This window comes from Ambystoma mexicanum, chromosome 3p (assembly GCF_040938575.1).
Source record: "Ambystoma mexicanum isolate Mex_15411 chromosome 3p, UKY_AmexF1_1, whole genome shotgun sequence".
NCBI lineage: Eukaryota > Metazoa > Chordata > Amphibia > Caudata > Ambystomatidae > Ambystoma > Ambystoma mexicanum.
Window position 1 is genome coordinate 459,999,979 of NC_090925.1, and position 24,686 is coordinate 460,024,664.

The window sequence follows — 24,686 nt, forward strand, 5'->3', positions numbered from 1 at the left end:
TGCATTCTAATGTACAACGTCTCTCACTGAACACACTGAACCACGCTGGAGTTTGTTGTGTTGTACTGAGGGCCGATATCTATCTGATTTTGCTCTGTTTTTGTAACTGAATTCAGTATAAAATAAAGTACTTTATATGTTCCTTTGTAACCCGTGTTCGGTTATTTCCTTTTGGGGTACTCACCCTCGATATTTTGATTTTGTTTTCACAAGGCAACTTTCCCTCCATATTCTATGAACCCCAAATATTTTGTTTTTGTTTGAACCTGTCCTGAATTTGCAGAAAGAAGTGAAGCTTTTAGCTTCACTTTCCCTGCCGTTTTTATCATTTTGTCATGGGGAAACGGATTAGTCCTTCACACTATCAGTACTAGGAAACTATGTTTTCCTTTACCCTTTTATTTTTTACATCTTTGTTAACTTTTCTAAATGTGGCCATAGCTTCTTACAAGCGGTGCATGGGGATACTTTTTTATCACCCTAGACTTTAACACAGGGGATTTCTAAGGACTAGGTGGTGGCAGCAATTACAATTTTTACAATTTTTGCATTTGTTTTAGTGTGCACATTCATGTTTACCATGTTTGGCTACTAAATGTGGCTACTGTCCTAAAATGACCATCTTGCAAGTTTGTTTGCTTGTCCATTTTGTTTCTTGGCCTTGATCCTGCCCTCTCAGGTCAGAGAATTCCTGTTATGGTCATGTATTCGCCTGAGAAAGCTGCTATTTTTGCTGGCTAGTGCAAGCTATTTGTGTGTGGACATAGGAAAAGGGTAGAACTGTCTGGTCCCACTCCAGGACTGTGGTGCCTGAACATCTATTGTGCATGCATGAGTAAAACCCACAATGGTCCCTGATTGGAACACTGCTGGATGAGTGAGTGGTACAGATACTTGATATTGGAGTTTTGAGTTTGATCCCTCACCTTAATTTAGGATAGTAAGAGGAGTCCTGCAGAAATACTAGTAGATCATAAGTGGGGGGCCAAGCATCCTTTGTAGCTGTGCAGCTGACTGACGACCCATGGACACCTCCTGAAGCAACTGTCCTGGTGAGACCCTGCTGACTACCTGATCTGAAAAGGCTCTTGTCACTGCTTAGACCCTTGGACTGGTGGAACCAATCAGATTTAGCTTCTTCTCACGTCCTGCAACTTAGAGCCTTTGAAATCTTCCCTGGACCACCCAGTGGACTGACCATCTCTGAAGTGGGATACCACACCAGAAATGTTGAAGTTTTGCCTTTTTTCCCATAACTTTGGTGGTCACAAACATATTCCACAAGTCATCTTCCTGCCAAGTTTCAGCTTCCCAGCAGCAAGAGATCCTGTCCTGAAAGGCCATCTCCGTTCGTGATTGGAGAGAAGCCTGCTGTCACCCGTTTGCAGTGACTGTCACTGGAACTATCTCTGCTCTCTCTGGTCGAGTGTCCTGAAGAGGCCTGCATCAGTGCCTGCTGCATTTCGTCTTCAGAAATGTTTGCAGCCAGCCCTGGACCCGACCTGAATCTTCCTTGCATCTACAGCTCCTGGGCATTTTCTACTGGATACAACGGCAGGAAAACCTAACTACAGCAACTCCCAGTCAACCTGCCAAGTCATTTTGGAAAATTGGTGCAAGGGTGGTGAGTAATAGCTGTAGTTACAGCCACCTCTGTCTTCCCTATAATAAATCTTAGCATACACCTTCCTTTTTTCCATTCTCTCGCTATTTACACGTTTGTTTTAAAAGCTGTTCTAAGAGATAGAAAAAATATCTTACTTACCTATGAAATCCTTCAGAAGTCTTTTGGAATATTTGTCAACACCACAATAAATAACTCTTACTGTCTTTGTCCCCTTTACTAGAAGGAACTTTCTGCTTTTGGGCAAAAGGCCCCATTCAACGTAGGGATTGGACTTATAAAGTTACAGTCTTCATTCTTGTGACCTGTTTTTCCTTACTGCATAATTATTGTATGCATTTCTACAACACAAAGGTGAATGTAAATATGTTTTATAGCTGAGTGTTGTGTGACAGTATTTTCCTAGTGTGCTTTGTGGCCTATAATATATAATTTTTGTACCTATCTCTCTGAGCAGAATCATTGTGCATTTCACTGTGTGAACTCATTGCGGACCCCTGAGCCCACTCACCTCTCCTGAGACTAAGCCTTGACCACTCCCCACGATTTCCTTGATTGGGTTTGATTAACCTCTCAGTGTTCCCCTGTTCATTATAACTAGGTTGGCCACCTGAAATCTGTCCACCAGCCCAGATTTTAGAAATCCATATTAGCCGTTATCCATCGATTATTATTTGGTGTTTCAGCAACTTTATTTTTTTTTATTTGTGGTCACTCATAGTTTCACAAGCAAGAACAGTTTGCACCATACTGACAATGCTGTTTTAGTTGTCCATTTTCATGAATATAAATGATCCAGAATGTGACACCACTGGACTACCATGAACACTTCACATTGTGTACATTTTGCAACAGTTAAAACACTCCTCCATATTTTATTACACATGATTGGTCAGGCATATACAAATGAAATCCAATCTTCGCTAATTCCCACATTCTCATTGGTCACGTTTATCTAACTACCATCATCGCTCATATGTACAGCACACCACTTTATGGGATTTGTCCATGGTAGGTCATGACATCATCACATAGTGACACATTTAAACATAAAGATAACTCACTGCAAGTTCCATCTGTCCCGGGACCTTCTAACCTCAGATGTGATTGCAAATAGTTTGCAAGGACACTTCACCCAATATGGGGAGGGGGAGAATAAACAAGTTTCCTTTGAACTGGTGATAACAATCTCACCTGCCCAGACTTGCTGGCACCTTTGTTTCACTATAATCTAAATGACCACCAATTCAACAGGCAAGGCCTCTAGTCACAATCTGTGAAAATAATTGAAATCCATAAAGTATCGGACAATATCTGCCTGTAGGTGTCCCTCCACCCCAGGATTATTACTCAGCCACAAACAGCCAGATTCCCCTGGACAATACATAGAAAGTTCCTGTGCTCTTAAAAATATTGCATCTCCTTTATGCAATACTGCCAAGTTGTAAAATCCCAGCCTGGCTGTAACTGACCATCTGATAATGTCACAGCTACTCATTGCCTTCCCTCGTCCTCCAACCCTTTCCAATTTTCCCAGTCACACAGAGTTCACTTTGCAAAACCCTGACTTCAGGGCCTGGCCACACTATGAAAAGCACACAGAATACAGATTTGAACTTTCCCCATTTACCCCAAACTGGCCTCACCATATATCCCTTAAGACCCTCATGTATGTATCTTAATGCATGTATGTTTTAAAACTACTGCATCCTCTTCACAGTAGTTCCTTCATGACAAATCTCTTTTCTCACATGAGCTTTTTAAAGCTCCTCATTGTCTAGTATCGAAGTGCTTTGTGACACACCATACCTATATTTCATTTATATTTCATCATCGGTTTTGACATTTATCTTGCTGCGTGCACATCTAAATGTATCACCTTGACACAAAGTAACACTAAATGTAACACATATCCCATTATCATTAACTACGCTGGATGGTTTATAGTGACTTTTTCATATGGCATATTTTCGAATGTCATTTTCTCGACACAATTTTGCTGATTTTTTTTTTTGTTTTTTTATTGAATTTTTTTGAAATGGGGGGTTCCCCCCAAAACCCCTTTTTAACACTTTTTTTTACTTACGAAACCAAACAAAAACATATGAAAAAAAATGTTTTCGACAAAATGGTGTTTCGAAAATAAGTATTCGAAAAAATGACAGGATACCACGCTGGATACATGTAAAATTACAACATCACACCAATGTTGCCACTCCCCCAATCACAAACATGACGCACGCAATGCGAACCCCTCTTTCTCATTGGGACATTAGCAGAGCACCCCAACATTTGCTCCTTTAGTTAATACCTTAACTAATAAACCAAGTTTTTGCTTTAAAACCATCTACTCTGGGACAAACCTTACAATCATCTCTCACATTGGTCCCAAAATGGACATACTCCTCCACTAAACAAACCCAACTCGTCCCTCTACCTTTTCCCCAATCTACCCACTGCTCCACACAATCATCCCAACTTGGTGGAGGACACAAGACAGCTTCAGCCAGAACACCCATGTGATATGAAATGGTAGTGGTTCTAGCTTTGGACAGGGTAACAGTCATCATGGCAGATGCTTTTGGTGCCTGGGCAGAACAACATTGTAAAAGCATTAAGCAAGAGCAAAATATAATAAGGAGAAAGACACAAATTGCCATTCAAATCTTTACAGCCAGGGTCATTCAAGATGGCACTCAATAAAAAAGACAGTCCAATCAAGTGTCATTTGCGATTCCTGCCTCATTCTCTATGCCCAGAACCCAATCCTGAAAGTAGTCGACTTCTCTAAAGAGTTTGCATTACAGACAGATACCTCCCTTACTAGGTTAGGAGCAGTCCTGTTCATGGTTTGCGATGGATAGGAACACCCCATCTTTTTTGCTAGTTGTAAGCTTTTTCCATGTGAAAACAATTACCCTGTGTTGGAACTAGAGGACCTGGCCATCAAGTGGGCTATTATCCATCTTATTACGACAAAAGTTCACACTCATTACAGATCACTCACACCTAGTTTGCATTAGCCAACGCAAAGACTCCAACACTTGGGTCATGTGATGGTTTCTAGACCTACAACCCTAGTGTTTCACTGTGGAACACCGAAAAGGAAAAGACCAGTGAAATGTAGATTTCCTTTCTGGATTCCACTGTGAAAAAAATGTGGCTACATCACATGGAGGAAGGTGTCTCACCCGCTAGTCCCCATGGATGTGTCATCCAGGTGGCCAGGACACAGCCATCACTACTGGATCCAGTTCCTGGGGCTGGACCAGTGCGGGAGGATCACCTGGATAGGGGGTCCTCAGGGAGTTGAAGTGGGACAATGATGGGTGAGACACAATACCCCCTTCCTTGTAACACCTTTTCCCCATCCTACCCCATAGGACATTCAGAGGTTCTACCCCCTTTTTCCACCACAAACACTTTCTTAGAGCACATAAGACAACAGGCTAGCAGTAGGGCCGTTTACCTGACATGTTCCAACAAAAAGGTCATGCAGAGCAAGGCAATTGACAATAACCGCACACATATGACAGCCTTTTCCCCTTCCCCACAGGGTTAAAAGGTGGAGTACCAGAACACACTTTGAGCAAGGCAGACGACACAACAAGGCAGCTACTACAGGATGGCAGTTTAAGAGGAGGAGAAAGGTGGTGAGAACCAAAAGGACAACAAGATGGAAGTGCCCTTGCCCTTTTTGACACAGACCCATGAAGCCTACCTGAAAAGAATCATAAGGCGGGGAACAACAGCTGGCATGTGGTGCACAGAGCCCTCCTACACTGATAACCAAGTCAGGGAGAGACACTTGCTACTGTGGTACCTTACTTGACTTGAGAGACAAGAAATACCAAGAGATTCATCACACCCAGTGAGTCGGAGGGAGAACTGATAGTAAATGGAACTGTGTTGAGTGAAGTTTGCAAATGGCAACATAATGTGAATGAAGGAACAAAGCCTGGGTGAATCCAGCTACAGAGTGGTCCACCGCCACGTGGGCGCTCATTCGAAAGACTCTGGCTGACCCCCGTTTGTTAAAACTACAGATCCTAGGAGTCCCTAGGAGAGCCAATGCAAGAGTTCAAAGTGGTCATACAAGGATCAAGTGAAATCCCTTGTAGAATAGAAAGTCTTTGACATGCATCCAAAGGTAAAGCTAAGGGAAGTAAATCCTGCTCTGTGATAAAGCAAACCCAACTGTGTAACTGGGAAATGTGGACATGGTTGAGGGACGCCGGCAAAACTGGGTGAAGCGCTATAACCGTGTGAACATTTTGTTGACAAGAGTTAACACAGCTGAGGGATGTCCACAGTGAAATATTGTTTAAAAAGACTTGTGAATAAAACAAGGGAAATATTGTGAGTAATAGGCTGTAGTGAACCCAACGGAGGGAGACTAACATTTGAGAAGGGTCTGAGCCCGGAAGAGGGGGATCCAAGGGTGAAGAGTCATCACCCAATGTACATACGACAAGGAACTTGTTGTTTTGTTATTTTGGACACATCAGGCCCTCGGAGGCAAGAGACTTTGTAGAAAAGAGACTAAACCATCGAAGGTCCTGATATCGCTGAAACAAACTGTAGCTTCATGCTGGAGAGGCCCAGAAGTGTACTCTGCTCAATAATCCCGCCTTGTGCCATGCTGAAAATGTGGGGAAGGGAGATCCTAGCCATAACATCCTGACTTATCATTTCTGAACACTTCTTTCTTTTCCTGTGAACACTATCCCACACTGTTTTGAAATTTAGCGGTAAGGATTGGCAATATATTTTTTTTAATATAGGCCCCTTTATTTCACAAGACTCCACTAGGACTGCCTTACTATTATTTGATGGTTGCAGCTTGCTCCCATCTTAGATTTAGGTCTAGATTAGGCATTTTTCTCACCCATTTATACAGTTTAATAAACACCCTTTTAACTCTGATCACTTGTGTCTATCTTTACTGTTACCACCATGAGTGCCTTACAGGGGTTAACCTCCAACGGAGAAACATTTGTGAGTGGCAGGGGTATGAGAGAAGCAAAACACATAGGTATTTGAGTATAGGGAGAGAAGAGTTTTTTGTGAATGTCAAATTTGATTACATGACAAATCATGGCAATGCAACCATTTTATGCAGTAGGGAAAACACATGGGTCCTGGGGATTGTAAGGTGCAAGGTAATGGAGATGAGGTTCGCTAGCAGGGTTTGGTAGGTAACTAGAGGTAACTAGAGAAATGAAAGATTCACCGAGAAGGGAATCTTTGAAAAAGGTAGGGTTTTGAAGTACTGGGAAAGAGTGTAGGGGGCCTATAAAATGTGATTTGGGGAGCAGAAAAGAAGTGGGCTACGGAATAAGTTAATTAAAGAACAATTCATTCCTTTTAGTTGTGATTTTATGTGATTTCATGTGATTTTAGACACTTAACACACAAGGTTGCACATTTATATTGGGATAATGAATTACATAGATTTCAACACCAGCATATATTCCATATTCTGTATTTCGTTTTGAACAATTCATCAGGGCAATCACTTGTTGAAGAAAAAAATGGCATTACAGGATTCTTCTATGTATAACATTGACTGCTCAGTCAAATGTTTTGACTGATTAAAACTCAGTTCTGTCTGCAGACCCTCTTGTTGCCAATTAGTGATCTGGGGCGCATATGGTGAATGCAGGGAGAAGCAGATTAGTAGGGCATGAGACTTGAACCAGAATGCATAGGAATTAGTCTGAGTAAAGTTGATGTATATACATTACATGGCCACTGTAGTGGCCATGTAGTTATGGTTAAATTGGTGTTTCCATAGGAAGAGCACTTTTTGGGTGGCTTATAACTTCGCTCTCCCTGGATGAATCCTCACCAAACTTTGCAAAAAAAGTATTTGGGTCACTCTGAATTTTTTTCTGCAAAGTTTTGTGAGAATTCGTCCAGGGGGGGCAAAGTTATAGTGGGGTCCCAAAACTTTTTTTTTCCCATAGTCTGAATGGGAACAAATTTTGCTCGCGATTACAGCCCAAACCGCTGGACGGATTTTCACCAAATTTGGACCAGGAGCAGCGGAGTGATATCTGTGTTCAGTCCGCGGACACACTTCCCTGTTCGCTCCGCGGACAGTGTCCTGATTGGCCAATCGGCTTGCGTGATGTTCGCGGACATGCCACGTGTTTGCTGATTTGACGGCGTGGAGCGTGAAGCGTGTCAGATTTCGGAAGCGCCCGCCATCTTGGATTCGCTGTCGTCCGCGGACAGCGCAGTGAAACTTTGTTCAAAATTTGTATTTAGTAGAGTGTGTTGATGTGTAGGAGTGTTTGGGGAGGGTGGGAGTGTATGAGATAGGATGAAAGTTGTGTTTTTTATGTGTTAGACGTTCTTTTTGTGTTCGATTTGTCTGCGGACATCACAGGTGTTCTGAAATGTTCTAAATAAACTGAATGGGGGGTGTTCTGAGGACTCAATATGTGTCCGTTTTGTTCGCAAGCAAACTGAAACTGTACTAAGAACACTTGCAGTGTCCTGAAATGTTCGCAAATAAACAAAATGGGGGTGTCCTGAGGACGCTGTCTGTATTGTTCGTTGTCAAGTTGAATATGTTCTAAGAACACTCGTGGTGTCCTGAAATGTTCCCAAATACACAAAATGGGGGTGTTCTGAAGACGTTGTCGAACACTCGCTGTGTCCTGAAATGTTCGCAAATATGAATGGGGGTTGTGGCTGACAAGTTGAATGTGTTCTTAGAACACTTGCGGTGTCCTGAAATGTTCGCAAAAAAACAAAAGGGGGGTGTCCTGAGTACGCTGTCCATATTGTTCTCTGTCAAGTTGAATGTATTCTAAGAACACTTGCAGTGTCTTGAAATGTTCGCAAATAAACAAAATGAGGGTGTTCTGAAGACGTTTCTAAGAACACTTGCGGTGTCCTGGAATGTTCGTAGGGGGTGTCCTGAAGACGTAGTCCGTATTGATCGCTGGCAAGTTGAATGTGTTCTAAGAACACTCGCAGTGTCCTGAAATGTTTGCAAATAACCAAAATGGGGGTGTCTTGAGGACGCTGTCCGTATTGTTCTCTGTCTAGTTGAATGTGTTCTAAGAACTCTCGCGTTGTTCTGAAATGTTCATAGGGGGTGTCCTGAAGATGCTGTTCGTATTGTTCTCTGTCAAGTTGAATGTGTTCTTAGAACACTCATGGTGTCCTGAAATGTTCGCAAATAAACGAAATGGGGGTGTTCTGAGGACACTGTCCGTATTGTTCGTTGTCAAGTTGAAAGTGTTCTAAGAACTATCGCGTTGTTCTGAAATGTTCGTAGGGGGTGTCCTGAAAACGCTGTCCGTATTGTTCTCTGGCAAGTTGAAAGTTTCCATAGACCATAGTTGAAATGTTTGACTCTATGGATGTGATATGCTGCGGTGGTTGTTGCCAGGGCATAGAGTCTTGGGTGCATGGCCATTTACAATAATAAGGAGAACCACCGCAGCATATCACATTCATATTTGCTTATAAAATGGGTGAAAAACAAATGTATAAGGAACAAAGGTATTAGATACTATGGATGTGATATGCTGCTATGGTTCTCCTTATTATTGTATACTTAATGTTTGGTCTAGTAACCGGAGTACATGTATTTCTTGTTAATTTCTGTGATAAAAGAAAATAGCATGTTAGTATTAGTATTTTGTAATGACTTATTACATTGTATAATCAATATACTTTTTTTTTTTTTTGGACCCTCATATTTCGTAGATTACAAATCAGAGTACTGTGCAATTTGCTCAGTTTCTCTATTTGTTGCTAAAATCATTGGGTCTGTGGGAGAAAAAAAAATCCATGTTGGATTAAAAAAAAAACATTTTCTGTTATGCTACAGTTTATTTGTTTGTTTGTTTTCAGTGCTCCCTTGTTGTTTCTGACTAATGCTTTATACTTTAGCTTGTTGTATTTTTTTGGAGCAGTAACATATTATTTATTTGTTTTGATATTATAAAATTTTGGAGCAGTTAGATACCAATTGGCGTATTCTAACTGTCTATTTTTTTTATATATTTTAGTGGTATTGATTTATCTATTTGGATATTGTTAAAATTTGGGACAGTTAGATACCAATTGGCGTATTCTAACTGTCTATTTTCTGGTCTAATTTAGTGGTATTCATTTATCTGATTAGTTGTTGTAGAATCTTTGAGCAGTTAGATAGCTTTTGGAGTATTCTAACAGTTTATATTTTTTTAACACAAGTTTACTTAGGGTTTAAATACAGTTTAGTTATCAAATTTTGGTTTTAAGAACATCAAATAAGCGTTTGTAAGATTTCCTTTTAATCTCTGCTTTAGAGTAATGGTACTATCATTACATTCAAAACATCCACATTTCTTTTTTATATATGCAGTGTAGTGCCCTGAATTGGTTGTGGCTCCTGCGTGGTAGATTATACCTATTGTTGTGAAGGTTTTCTTACCAAGTGATATTTGACCATGTGTGAATCCAGTCAGCTTGCAGTTGTTTTTGGTACCATCTGCATTGTAACGTAGAAGCATTAGTATTATGTATTTACTATGTGTTTGTATTACTAACGTGGAGCGATTATCTGAATTGCAGGTAGAACATAATCTACCATGGTTTGCATTTTGTACAAGTCGCTGAAATGGAATGGATTCACAATTTGGTATTGATATATATATGAAGCGGCCATTGGGGATTTCTTCTTGTGTCACATTGTTGCAGAGAGTGCATGTATGTTTCCACATGTATGAAATCTGAAAGATTTCATTTATAGGTATGTTTTTGTTTTCCATTACTTGTAGTAAGTACATTAGAAATTCTTGTGGATCTTCCTGTAAGTTTATAGTGAATTTCACCATTCCAGCACAGTAGTCCAATTGCTGTCTTATTCCATAAACACTATAGGTGTTATCAGGATTGTTTGCTGCATTTCTGTGAAGTACTAACATTTGCAAACACAATGGGTCTGTACTGTGTAAGTAAATGTTGTCAACAATTGGTGGTAATTGCAATAGAATATTCATTGCTACATTTGCATAGCAACTTGCACCAACTATATTTGAGCATTTGAATGGTCCAGGTAGTTCTGTATCTAACTGCTTTTTTTGGAGTTTGTTTACTTTCCCTAATTGATTCTTTTTTGCTTGTGGTACTTGATGAAGTATTAGTTTCTTTTACTCTCTTTGGAGGATTTGCAGTGACATCCTGTTGCATTTTTGTTTGATTTATTTTTCTTTTATAATGTTTTACTTTTTGTGGAACAGAATATGTGTTTAGGTGGGGGGTGTATAGTGAGCGAAGTCTATTGTATTCCAAAATGCAAGGAATATCAGCGTTTATTTTACTTGCATCAAAGTTGATTAGAGATAGACCGTCAAGTGTACGTAAGCGTGATAGTGCTACATAGCTCATGCCTTCTTTAAAGACTGTGTTACCAATATCTATCATTGCTTTGTCTAGGGTAAGACCCTGTGATTTATGAATCGTGACTGCGTATGCAAGAGTTAGAGAAAATTGTTCTCTGCGTACATACATATCTTTGAAGAGAAGGAATCTAGCTGTTGAGCGTCCTATCCTTTTTACTTCTGAAAGTTTGTCAAAGAGTATATTGACAAACTGAATTTTGTTGTCGCGTGGGTATGTTTGAAAGCCAACAACTGTACCCAGTGCTCCATTAACTAGTCCTTGTTCCACGTCATGGTTACGTTTAAGCATTACTCTGCAATTTAAGGGTAATTTTAATATCTTTTCTAAGCCTGCTGTGTTTGAGATTGATTTTTCGAAACTATTTAGTCTTGTTGTGGTTTGGTCACACATGGGTAGTGTCATACCATGTACATCTAGTTTGTCTGTGGCGCTAATTTCCATGATTGGTTGCATTTCTTTACTTAGCATGATTTCATTGAACTTGAAACAGCTTGCAAGAGTTGGCATTAAGGCCATACAATTGACATTTTTGTGGGCTAATTGTTCCATAACATCTGTAGCACATGCATTATCGCCATAAAGTGCATTAATGTGCCAGGTTTTCAATGTTGCTTCTGCTTCTTTAGAAAGTATACCAACTCTGATACTTTTTAAAATGTTGGCATAAGTGAGATCTGCAGATTGCCACATGTTTTCTGTTAATTCTCTGTATTGGAAATGTTGCCAAAGGTTGACATTTCCAATGCTGCCAACAGTTTTACGGCAGAGTTTGTGTCCTAATGTTTTAAAAATAGGCTCACCTTTTACTGGTGTTAATTGAAGCAGATCTCCAAAAACAATAATGTGTTTTCCTGCAAAGAGCTCTCCATAGTCTGTTTTGAGTACTTCTTGTAATCTGAGGTGAATCAAAGCTAACATCAGGTTGGAGACCATGCTCACTTCATCTATTAGTAGCATTTTCATTTGTTTCAATACTCTGCGTAATTCCATTGCAGCTTCTACAGAAGGTTTGTAATATTCTCATTTGTTCTGGTGTTCTACTGGTAATAGTAGTAATCGGTGTAATGTAACACCACCTATGTTGTAGGCAGCTAAACCTGTGGGGGCAGTGACAACAGCTGACAGTTTGTTGTTTGTCAATTGTTGAAGGAACTTACTAATGATTTTGATTAGGAATGTTTTGCCAGAACCAGCTTCACCACTGACGTACAGTAGTATAGGTTTATAATTATGGCAGGAACATTCTTTATTTTCATGTTTTACACAATGTGCAATTTGTTTTGTTACTTCTTGAAAAATGCTACTTCGCTCATTGTTTAGTTTTGATTGTAGTATAGTTAAGTCTTCTTTATCTTCATACTGACACATGTTGTTTTCTACTTCTATCATAGCTAATTCTGCCTCATTTATTATTAGTGGTTCTCCCAGTGGTTCTTGGCTTCCTGTTACAGAAGGTTGACTACTGTCAGGAGTGTCCTTATCTAGTTGGGCTTGAAGTTCTTCTTCGTGTTGCTGTTCATTGTGCAACATTGTTTTGTACTGTGTAAAGTTTACATCAGTTATAGTGCTTTCATTTGCTTTGAAAGCATCCTCATATGAGTCATAGTTATCTAGTAATTGTTCTTCTTTTCTCCATGGTTTGAAGAGTTGTAGCAGGGACATGTAATATACTTCTTTATGTTGAGGAGTCTTTAATGACAATTTGATATGATTAATTAAATTTGGTTTAGTGAGTTTAACTAAGCTGCCTTCACAGTTTGTCACTCTATATTTACCTTTTTTTCCATCAAGTTTCATATTATTTTTGTATGTGTAGTTTTGGGCTATGTGGTATAGACACATGTTTTCCAAAGTATTACTTCTGTTTGGGTAGTGTGTGTCCAATAAATTGTTTTTTGTCTTGGCTGTTGGGATCATGTTTGGCTATTGTTTCTATATCTTCATATGATTTTAGAACTCTTTTTCTAGATTTAGCTGGACCAAGACTTAGCCATACTATATTTTCAGATTTACAATACAATGCAGTACCAGTTAAACGATCAGCTGCTTCATATGATCCACATTCTCTATGGGTGAGCATTTTTATGCCCAAGCTGTATAATTGCTGAGATACTGTTTTATCTGATGACAGGTCATTCCAGAGGTCTTGGAGCTCTGTCTTTTCTGCTTTAGTTAAGTATGCTGTGACATATCGTGCAACTGCAGTAGAATTGTCTGCAATGTACTGCACATCTATGTTTGCATTCCATAAGTGGGCAATGATTGCATTATAATCATTGATATATTTTCTTCTTCTTTTCTTTTTATGTAATATGTATTTTTAGGTGACTTACCTTTAACACTATGTCTAACTAAAGACATGAGGTTGTTCACTTGACCTGTATTTGTAACTGGTCTAGGGAAACCAAATCAGCATTTGGTGTAGTATTTCCCTTTGTTTTTGTATTTGCGACGACAATATTTTCCACATTTGTGTCTTTGAAATTGTAAAATTTGTGCATGAAGATCACTATTTGTGGCTTCTGATGGAATTTCACAAGTGACATATTTTTCAATAAACTGTAAAACAGTGGCATCACTGTCTTGACCAAATTTAGGAGCATCTTTAATCCATAAAAGCATGTGGATATGTGGTGCTCCTCTGGCTTGGTATTCTTTTCTCCAAAAGAAGTGTTGCACTTCTCCAAGGGGAGGAACAGTTTTATTACAAATAAAATGTAGCATAGCAATGAAGCGATGGTGAAAATATCTTGAAACATTAACAGGATCCAAAGAACAAAGTTCTCCAGGTGTTAGTATATCTATGTTTGTTTTGTTTTTATTTGATATGCGTTGGAAATCATGTAAATCTTCCCATGCTTATTCTGCACAACTTAATGTAACAAACCAAGTGGGTGGGCCAAGGTTTCTGATCATACAACATACATCTCCATGACGTCGAAACCAGTACTCTTTAGTACCACGCATATTTGCTAATAGATTTGTAATATTTGATTGTAAAACCTCATCCTTTTGTTGCACTTTTTCTAATAATTGTGTAGCTGTCATATTTTGAAAGTGTGATCCTGATTTTAATATGTGTGCAACTCCGTAACATAAAGTTGCTAGTTCACTTTCAAAGAGTAGGTGGAATATGTATTGCACATTATGTCTAAATCTGGGATCTTCAGAATACATCCGTAATGAGCGGTATTCTGAAGCTGATATTTGAATAGGTCTATCATCATACCTTCCTCCTTTCCCAGTAGGAAAGAGTAGAGGAAAAGCACGTGCTTCTATACTTTTTTCCCATATGTTGATTGGCGGTCCTTTTGTTTGACGCATTTGGTAAGTTTTCAGTACATCTTCTACGGTGTCATTACAGTGCAAAGGATGAATTTTATTATGGTCTAATGTATTTGATATTGTAGCAGGATCTAGTAGCTCAAATTGACCAGCTTCTTGTGTTTCTTGAATTATTTCAGTTGTATCTTTCAAGTTTTCTTCAATATTAATTTCTTTGTAATATTCATTATTCTCTTTAAGATATTGCAAGGCTTGTCTAACTTTATGTAAATCTACCAGCTGTTGCCATATTTTTTTGTCTTTTGTAGGTACTCCATTTACTAAGATAATTAAAGATTGCTGCATTGGACGTTGCACTCCTAGAGTATGCACATTTTCTTTTAGATCTAATGGTAAATAAACTACTTTTCCACAAATGCCTTTTACCAATTCAGAGGGCGGTAATTTTGCTGTTTTTGGTTGAAGGCGTATTATTGCTTGAAATGGATGTACTGTTTGAATTATGATGCTCTCATATAAATTAATTTGTTGTAGGGGTTTTGGTACTGGGTATAATTCCAAATTATTTGTGATAGTACGTGAAGGAGTTTGGTTGTTGTCAAGTTTTGTAGTGCAGTAACTGCAAAGTATTAAGGGCTCAGTTATTTCGTATTTGTTTTCTGCTACAAGGTAGAGAGCTAATTCAAACCATTTAGAATCTTCATTGTCTTCTATTTTGTATGATAGGTCTACAGTTTTTGTGTTACTTTTATAAAAAGTTCTACGGCAACATACACATATATGGTTTGGTACTTCAGCTGATGTACTTTTAAATTTTAGTATTTCTTTTTTGTATGTGTTTAGCAAAAGGTTGCCATGTGTAGAATTGTTGCTTAATTGGTTTAAAGCTATTTCATTCTGTAAATGGCGTTAACTTCCAAAATATTTTTTCTGGATATAGTGAACTTCTTCTGCTGTACCATGTAGAAGGATGTTATTTAACTTTGCTAGTGCTAAAGCAGGACTTTTAGCATAGTACAGTTTATAGACTAGATTTCCTATAGTTGAATGATGTGTTGATATCCTTTTGATATCATGGAAAGTGGTTTTACAAGTAGGTCCTGTAATGCAGGCCAATGAATGTCCTTGTAGTCCTGTGTACTTGCGCACTGGACAGGTATCCATATTTTGCAGTAATTTAATTTTGATTTTGTCTTTGCTTTTTACATATTTATTGAGGAATTGCCGTAAAGATTTGAAACATTGTTTGGGAATGTTACACATTGACGTGCATGGCCATTTGTACACTAGACGTTCTGATTCAGTTGAATGGAGGGGTAATTCTAAGTTTTCAGGGCATATTTTTGTAAGAAGTACTTCTTGTTCCATTATGGTATTATTCACTTTTTCATAACATTGACCACTGCTATGTATGGCAATTGTATTTGTTTGCTTTTGTTTGTACGCTTCTTCATTAAAATATGGTTCTGTGCTCGTAGTGTGATTCCCTTCACCTCTGCAGATACTTAAGAAATTCTTTCTGTTGACATTTTGCTTATTGAGAAGTCTTTTTGTAATTTAGTTATTGGTTTTGTTAGTGGTTTCATTTTGTTTAACAGTAAAATAAATAACTTTCTTTTGAGAAGAATTGCACTGTCCATCAACGCTTCTAAGATTAATTTCCTACGATAGGTTTTAAGCATTCAACCTGATTTCTCTCCTGTTTTTATAAGATTTTGAAGGACTTTGTGACGGTACATTTTGGCTAAAATACTTTTCTTGGTATGCTTACTTTGCACTATATTAAAATTTGAAGAAGTAGTTTTATCTGTAGTGATAGCTGATTTTCTGTTAATTGTTTTTTGGTTTGTTTTACATTTTGATAGAGGAGGCAAAGTTTTTGTACATGAAACGTCTTGTGTTTCACTAAATGACTGTATTAGCTGTTTTGTTTTAACTTTTTTTACAAATTCTGCTAGAGATGGATGCTTATGTTGGCCACTTTTATTTTCATTTGCTCTACTTTTGCGTTGCTTTCTACAGACTTGACTTTTGGTAGGCATTCTTTAGGGTCTGTTGAAAAAAATAAAGAAGATATGGGTTGGGGTGTTCAGGAATGTATGTGTGCTGTGTGCATGAGTGTTTGAGTAAGATGATAAAGATGTATGTAATGGTGTGTGATTGTGCATTGGGAACTACAATTAGAAGGGATAGGTATTCTTGAATTTATGTGTTACTAAATTGGAGTTCAGATGTCAAAAAAAAAGTAAGCTAGTGGTGTGGAAAAGTACAAATAGTAAATCTAATGTATACAATTAAAACAGTTGTATGTTCTATAATATGAAAATTGTAGCGGTTCAGTTGGGTAATTTGTGTGTCCAAAAATAGGAATTTGTGGGCCATTTTGGCTGTAAATCGCTGTTTAAGACATGGAGATTTTTGGACAAAATGGTACACCATCTCTATTTTTAGGCACAGAAATAGCTTGTTTTAACGTTATAGTATGTTTGAGTAATAATACAAATATTATGGTGATATTCTACTTACTTTTTTTCTTAAATTAACAGGTAACTTCTTAGTTCTTCTTTGTTCTTCGAATTTGGCTGCTTCTTTTCAGGAGACTGGTCTTCACTGCAATTGTAAAAGCTTCAAATTAGTAACTTTGTATTTAGCGCTGTTTTTAATTTAGATATTGATTTTTTTAATTGAAATCCTCAGTGCCTTCTTTAAAACCATTAAACTAATTTATTTACATAAGATACATTGCATCAGTTCAGTACATATGATATGTTCTTAATGAACAAATTGTATTGAATGACTAACTGTAGCAAAAAAATATCTTTACTATGTCTTGTGAAATGTATAATATACCAGTGAATACCACTATTTCTGTAACTAAGCTGTTCTAGGTAATAGCGCCTCAATGTCATGTCTAAATTAAAGTAATTAAGTAAATAAATAAATAAAAACAAAAAATATGAAATTGTATAAGTATTTTTTTTAAAGATTTAAACATAGATTGTGCTTGCATGCAATTTTGTTTGAATACATGTAGTCTATATATTACATTTAAAAAATGTTAGTTTAACATGATTTGAGTGTGTGTGTATAAAGAAAGTAAATAGTCTAAAGGTTTATAAGTGAAAGTTGATTTTAGGAAATTGAAAAAAATACAGTAAATTCATTTTACAGATTACACAAGCTAAAAGTCTGTTTGAAAATGTGTTCATCTACTGTACAGAAAATATGCATACCTGAAGTTTGTGTTCATGCATATGGATATGCATGGAGCTGCAAGTAGAAATCTTGGAGACTTGTACAATATTTCTGGCAGATGGTGCTTGCCAATGATATGAAACTTGTACTCAGAGAGATTCACAGTACAGTAGAGGTCTTGAATGTGATTGGTGCATGGTCATGTGATTTCTTAGCCACATCCAATGTGGGAATGGCAGAGAGAGTGAAGTGGAAATGGTAGAAGGGCTGTTCATGTTACGATATGTCCGTGGACATGGTGGTAGTTCGCAGACATCAGGAGTTACATCCAGGGATTTTTGGGTTCAGAAGTCATGCAAATGAGAATGAGTACTAAAAGGGATTGGTCAGGAAAGTTTAGTGGGTGTGTTGTGCCAGAAGAGAGTTTCTCATATACTGTTTTTGCTCAGAGAACAACAGATAGCTATGTCTGTGTATTTTAGGAAAAAGATTGTATGGATTTTGGGAGATTCGTGGATACATTGGTTGAAGGTGCATGCAGAAAGCTGTGGAGTAGCTGTAGATCTTGGATTCCCACATGTGGAAGTACACTGGCATGGAGTAAGTGGAATGAAGTGGTTGGACTTGCTACCTCTCTGTGCAACTTTGGAGACAGAGCAACATCCAGACATAATTGTAATTCATTGTGGAGGGAACAGTTTAGGACATGTGACTGGAATCTTTTTGCAATTTGCTATGAAAGAAGGACTTGGGAAGGTTATGGACATGTTTCCTAATTCTCAAGAAATATTTTCACGGATTGCGCAGAGACAAATGTGGCTTCATTCTTCTTCATGTGATCCACAAATGGAAAAAGCAAGGCGCAATGTTAATAAAGCTGTTTGTGCCTTTCTAAAAGATTTTGGCATGTCTTCTTTTCACAATGAAAATATTATGTTTCGTAGTACATACATTTTTCGCAGAGATGGAGTCCATCTTACTTATGCTGGCAATCAGATTTTTCTGAGAAATGTACAAAATGCATTGCAACCTTTTTTGGAATTACAACATCCATTTTGAAGTAGGTGTTAAGCATTTATAATTTTTGACTTACAAACACCTCGCAAAGGCTCTTTTCAGAGCCACCACTTCCTCCCAGAGAAAATTGCAATGTTTGTGATGGGGTAGCAACCTAATTTTTTAAATGATCGCGAACTGTCAGCGGACTTCTAAAAAATACAAAGGGCCCTGCTTCATTTATTTTCACTTCTATTTTTTAACCGTGAAAGGCGGCTCTGAAAAGAGCCTTATTTTTTTTTTTATTTTTGATATTTTGTATTTTTTTTGGGTTTTTATACACAACACACTAGGAGAGGAGGGGAAAGGAAGGTAAAGTGGGGGACACCAACCACAGTGATAAGAAAGGGCGAGGTGAGAGAGGAAGATGTAGAGTGGGTTTTATTTGGGTAGTGAGCAGATCTTCTCGTCCTCTGAGACGATAGTCTCAAAAGCACTACGAAGTCGCTCCCCCCTGCAGAGTACTGTGTCACAGTACATACATACAACTGTGACCCTCGAAAGGTAATGGTCATCAGCATTCTGTATGGCCTGTGAGGCAGCTTGAGGAAGACGCTGTCCCACAGAGGTGGTCCTTGTGGTAACAGGATCAGAAACAGAGGATGAAGTAGAGGAAATCAACCTGCTACTTTCTTCGCAAGGTACAACCCTGCGAATAGCCCCAGAGTGAAATGACCTCAGGTGTCGCTTCATTGTAGTGGTCCCAAAGCTGTACTTACCGTGATTCCTGCGACTGAGTATCATTTTGCACTCATTGCAGGTAACACGGTTCGCACGAGCCTTAGGAACATTCCCATGAATGTTAAATAACCGCCACACCCAAGACTCACGCCTAGTGCGGGTAGTAGCGTTTTCCTCTACCTCATTCTCCTCATCCTCTTCTTCCTCCTCTGCATCCTCACTCCTGTTCCCCTCTTCAGGCCCTTGGGGAGGTGGTGGTGGTGGAGGGGGTGGGGGTGGCGCTGAAGCAGGTGCAGCACCAGGTGGCAGTTCAGCAGCCAGGGATGCCATCTCGATGATAGTGTAATCTGCAGGTGGCAGCAAAAATCGCTGTGTTTCGAAGAATAGCCAGAAATGCAACGAGAGTAAGCTCTAGGGCGTGGTCTTTTATAGGGGTGCTTGTGCGCGGTCCCCGGACATGCGCGCTGTCCACGGACAGATCGAACACAAAAAAAAGTTTGAAAAGTTTCAAAGGTATGTAGAAACTCAGGATTACTATGTGGGACTTGTGCCATGGTGAGATTTTATTGAAAATATTATGGATTAATTGAAAATGTACTTTTAATTTGTTCGGGGACCCGAACAGTGTCCGCATTCAGAACACGCGATCAGCGTGGGCACGGTTATATGATCTGTTCGCGAACAAGTCCGCGAAGGAAGCGCATGACCTCAGGACACCAAATGCACAGAGATTGGCTAGCGCATGCGCGTTGATGTTCTACGGACACTGTTCGGGTCCTGAACTAATTAAAATTGCATCACACATGAAACAAACATTTCAGGACAATGCGTGTGTTCTTAGAACAGTTTAAACTTGCTAGCGAACGGTAAGGACAGATATAGTGTTCTTCAGGACACGTTCAATTTCGTTTATGTACGAACATTTCAGGACACCAATCGTGTTCTTAGAACATTTTCAACTTGCTAGCGAACAGTACGGACAGGTATAGTGTTCTTTAAGACACCTCCATTTTCGTTTAATTTACGAATAATTCAGGACACCGCGTGTGTTCTTAGAACAGTGTGAACTTGCTAGCGAACACTACGAACAGGTATAGTGTTCTTCAGGACACCTCCATTTTCGTTTACGTACGAACATTTCAGGACACCAATTGTGTTCTTAGAAGAGTTTAAACTTGATAGCGAACACTACAGACAGATATAGTGTTCTTTAGGACACTTTAATTACTTTTTTACGAATATTTCAGGACACCGCGTGTGTTCTTAGAATAGTTTCATCTTGCTAGCGAACAGTACGAACAGGTATAGTGTTCTTCAGGACACCTCCATTTTCGTTTTTTACGAACATTTTAGAACACCTGCACTGTCCGTGGACACCCACATTGTTTTAAAAAAAAAAAACGAAACTATTTACAACACAATATAAAAATTAAACTTTATTTAACATATATTAATAATTTATGACAGAGAAGGTGAGGCAGAAACAGAAACAAAAACAGGAGAATTAGGGGTTTCATCATGATTGTTATTAGGTGAAGAAGGGATGGAAGACTCATCAAAACGTTTTGGGTTATGGAGAGGGTTTGGGGATAATTGACTGGGATATGGTGAGGAGGGACAAGTACATGTGGGGCAATGGTATGAGGTGTTTGGTTTAAAATGATCTTCCACAAAAGTTTTCAAATTATTAAAATTAGTCAACAATAAATCCATTTTTTCTTCTATACTGTGAAAAGTGTTATCCATAACAGGTTTTTCTGAAGTATTTTCTATTTTGGTATGCTCTGTACAAAAAAAAATATATATATGTTAAATGTATACAAAATAATAATAATTAAATGGTTTATTTTATAAAGTGTTTACCATTAGTTTCACTATCTTGTGACATTTCTTCATGTGGGAAATGCTCCTCTATCCATTCCAGAGTACTAGACATTTCTGTGAGAGAAAAAAAAAAGATAATATATTTTTTTATCTAATACAGAAAGTTTATAAATATATGAATAAAATTAAGTACACTTACTATTTCAGGTAAGATATGTCCTATGTACTCAGTGGGTCTGCTCTTGTTCTCAGTTCTGTCGTGTTTGTGAGGTAATTATGTTGGAAGCCAATTTATTTTCTTGTGGTATATTCCATTTTAGAACATTTAAATGAATGGTTAGTGTGTTGTATATATGGGTTACATTTCTTATGTATTAGTATATATAATGTGTTTGTGTGCTTCTTTTTGAATTTGTTAAATGTTCCTATGTTATGATATAACAATCAAACATACCCCCCCAGAGTGCCCTAGAGCGCATTCCCATTGTGTTTCTGACTATTCCACAGAGCACACTGCATTTTGCTGCATACTTTGCAGATTTTGAGATTTCCATCTCCAAGCCTTTGACATCCATGGCTCGACTATTACCACATGGTGCTACATCTGCCTCAGCACCACCCCCACCTCCTCCACCACCACCATTTCCCCAAGGGCCTGAAGAGGGGAACAGGAGTGAGGATACAGAGGAGGAAGAAGAGGATGACGAGAATGAGGTAGAGGAAATCCGTACTAGCCGCCCGTGGCGTGATTCTTGGGTGTGGCGGTTGTTTACCGTTCATGGGAATGGTCCTAAGGCTCGTGCAAACCGTGTCACCTGCAACGAGTGCAAAATGGTACTCAGTCGCGGGAGGCATGGTTTGTATAGCTTTGGGACTACGACCATGAAGCGACACCTGAACTCATTCCACAATGGGGCCCTTCGCAAGGTTGTACCTTGCGAAGAGCGTAGTAGGTTGATTGCCTCTACTTCATCCTCCGTTTCTGATCCTGTCACCACAAGGAACACCTCTGTGGGACAGCGTCTTCCTCAAGCTGCCTCACAGGCCATACAGAATTCTGATGACCCTTACCTTTCGAGGGTCACAGTTGTATGTATGTACTGTGACACAGTACTCTGTAGGGGGGAGCGACTTCGGATTGCTTTTGAGACTATCGTCTCAGAGCACGAGAAGACCTGCTCACTACCCAAATAAAACCCACTCTACATCTTCCTCTCTCAGCTCGCCCTTTCTTATCCCTATGGTTGGTGTCCCCCCCTTTACCCTCCTTTCCCCTCCTCTCCTAGTGTGTCGTGTGTAAAAAATCAAAAATATACAGAATAACAAAAATCAAAAAAAAAAAATAAGGCTCTTTTCAGAGCCGCCTTTCACAGTTAAAAAATAGAAGTAACGATAAAGAATGCAGGGCCCTTTCTATTTCTTGAAAGTCCGCTGACAGTTTGCGAAAATAAAAAAAATTGGGGTGCTGCCCTATTGTAACCATTGCTTTTTTCTATGGGAGGAAGTGGTGGCTCTGAAAAGAGCCTTTGGGAGGTGTTTGTATGTCAAAAATTATAAATACTTAACAGCTACTTCAAAATAGATGCTGCATTTCTAAAAAGGTCGCAATATATTTTGTACATTTATCAGAAAAATCTGATTGCCAGCATAAGTAAGATGGACTCCATCTCTGCGAAAAATGTATGTACTACGAAACATAATATTTTCATTGTGAAAAGAGAACATGCCAAAATCTCTTAGGAAAGCACAAACAGCCTTATTAACATTACGCCTTGCTTTCTCCATTTGTGGACCACATGAGAAAGAACAAAGCCACATTTCTCTCTGCGCAATCCGTGTAAGAATTACTTTGGAGTTTGGAAACATATCCATGATCTTCTGAAGTCCTTCTTTCATTGCAAATTGCAAAGAAATTCCAGACACATGTCCTAAACTGTTCCCTCCACAATGAATTACAATTATGTCTGGATGTTCCTCTATCTTCAAAGTTGTACAGAGAGGTAGCAAGTCCAACCACTTCATTCCACGCACTCCATGCCAGTGCACTTCCACATGTGGGAATCCAAGATCTATAGATACTCCACAGCTTTCTGCATGCACCTTCAACCAATGTATCCACGAGTCTCCCAAAATCCACACAATCTGTTTTTTGAAACACTCAGCCATAGCTATCTGTTCTTCTCTCACCAAAAAGAATATCAGAGAAAACCTCTCCGAGCACAACACACTAACTAAACTTTACTGACCAATCCCTTGCTACATTCAATCTCATTTGCATGCCTCCCCACCCCAAATTCCCCGGATGTAATACGCGGTGTCCTGGAACTACCGCCATGTCCGCGAACGTATCGTAACATGGACAGCCCTTTTACCATTTCCACTTCACTCTTTGTGCCATTCCCTCATTGGATGTAGCTAAGAAATCACATGACCATCCACCAATCAAATCCACGACCTCTACATGTAACTGCATCATCATAGATCAGCACTGCAAATGTACGGTGAATCTCTCGGACTACAAGTCTCATACCATTGGCAACCACGATCTACGAGAAATACTAGACAAATCTCCAAGATTTCTACTTGCAGCTTCGTCCATATCCATATGCATGAACACAAACTACAGGTATGCATATTTACTATACAGTACATGAACACATTTTCTAACCGACTTTTACGTTGTATAATCTGTAAAATGAATCTACGATCATTTTTTTCATTATCCTAAAATGAACTGACTTACAAACCTTTATACCGTTTAATTTCTTCGTACACACACACACGCAAATAATGTTAAACTAATCTTTTTCAAATAAAATATATAGACTACATATAATCAAACAAAATAACATGCACACTCTATGATCAAATCTCAAAGAATAATATTTGTACAAACACATATTTGGTTTTACTTTTTTTAGTTTATATAATCACTTACATTTATATAGGACAAGCAGGCTATGACATTCACTCACTATTACGTGGAAAAGCAGGCTATGACATGAACTCACTATTGCGTGGAAAAGCTTAGTTGCAGGAATAGTGGTATACAGTGGTACATTATGAATTTAACAAGCCATAGTGAAGATATTTTCTTTCCTACAATTAGTCATAAAATAGTTTTAATGGTTTTAAGGAAGGCGCTGAGCATTTCAATTTAAAAAATCTATGTCTAAATTAAAAAGAGTGCTATATACAAACCAAATCACTAATTTCTTTCTTTTACCATTGCAGTGAAGACCATTCTCCTGAAAAGAAGCAGCCGAATTGGAACTACAAAGAACAACTAAGAAGCAAACTGCTCATTTTAGAAAAAAAGCAAGTAGAATTTTACCATAATATTTGAATTATTACTCACACTGTAAGCTTCATTCATGCTATTTCTGTGCTTAAAAATAGAGATTCTGCACCATTCTGACCAAAAATCCCCCCGTCTTAAACAGTAATTTACTGGCAGAATGGCCCACAAATTCCTATTTTTCGACACACAAATTACCCAACTCAGACGCTAGAATTTAGATGTTGTAGAAAAAACAACTGTTTTAATTGTATAGCTTTAGATATAGTATTTATTCTTCTCCACACCACTAGCTTACTTTTTTCTGTCATC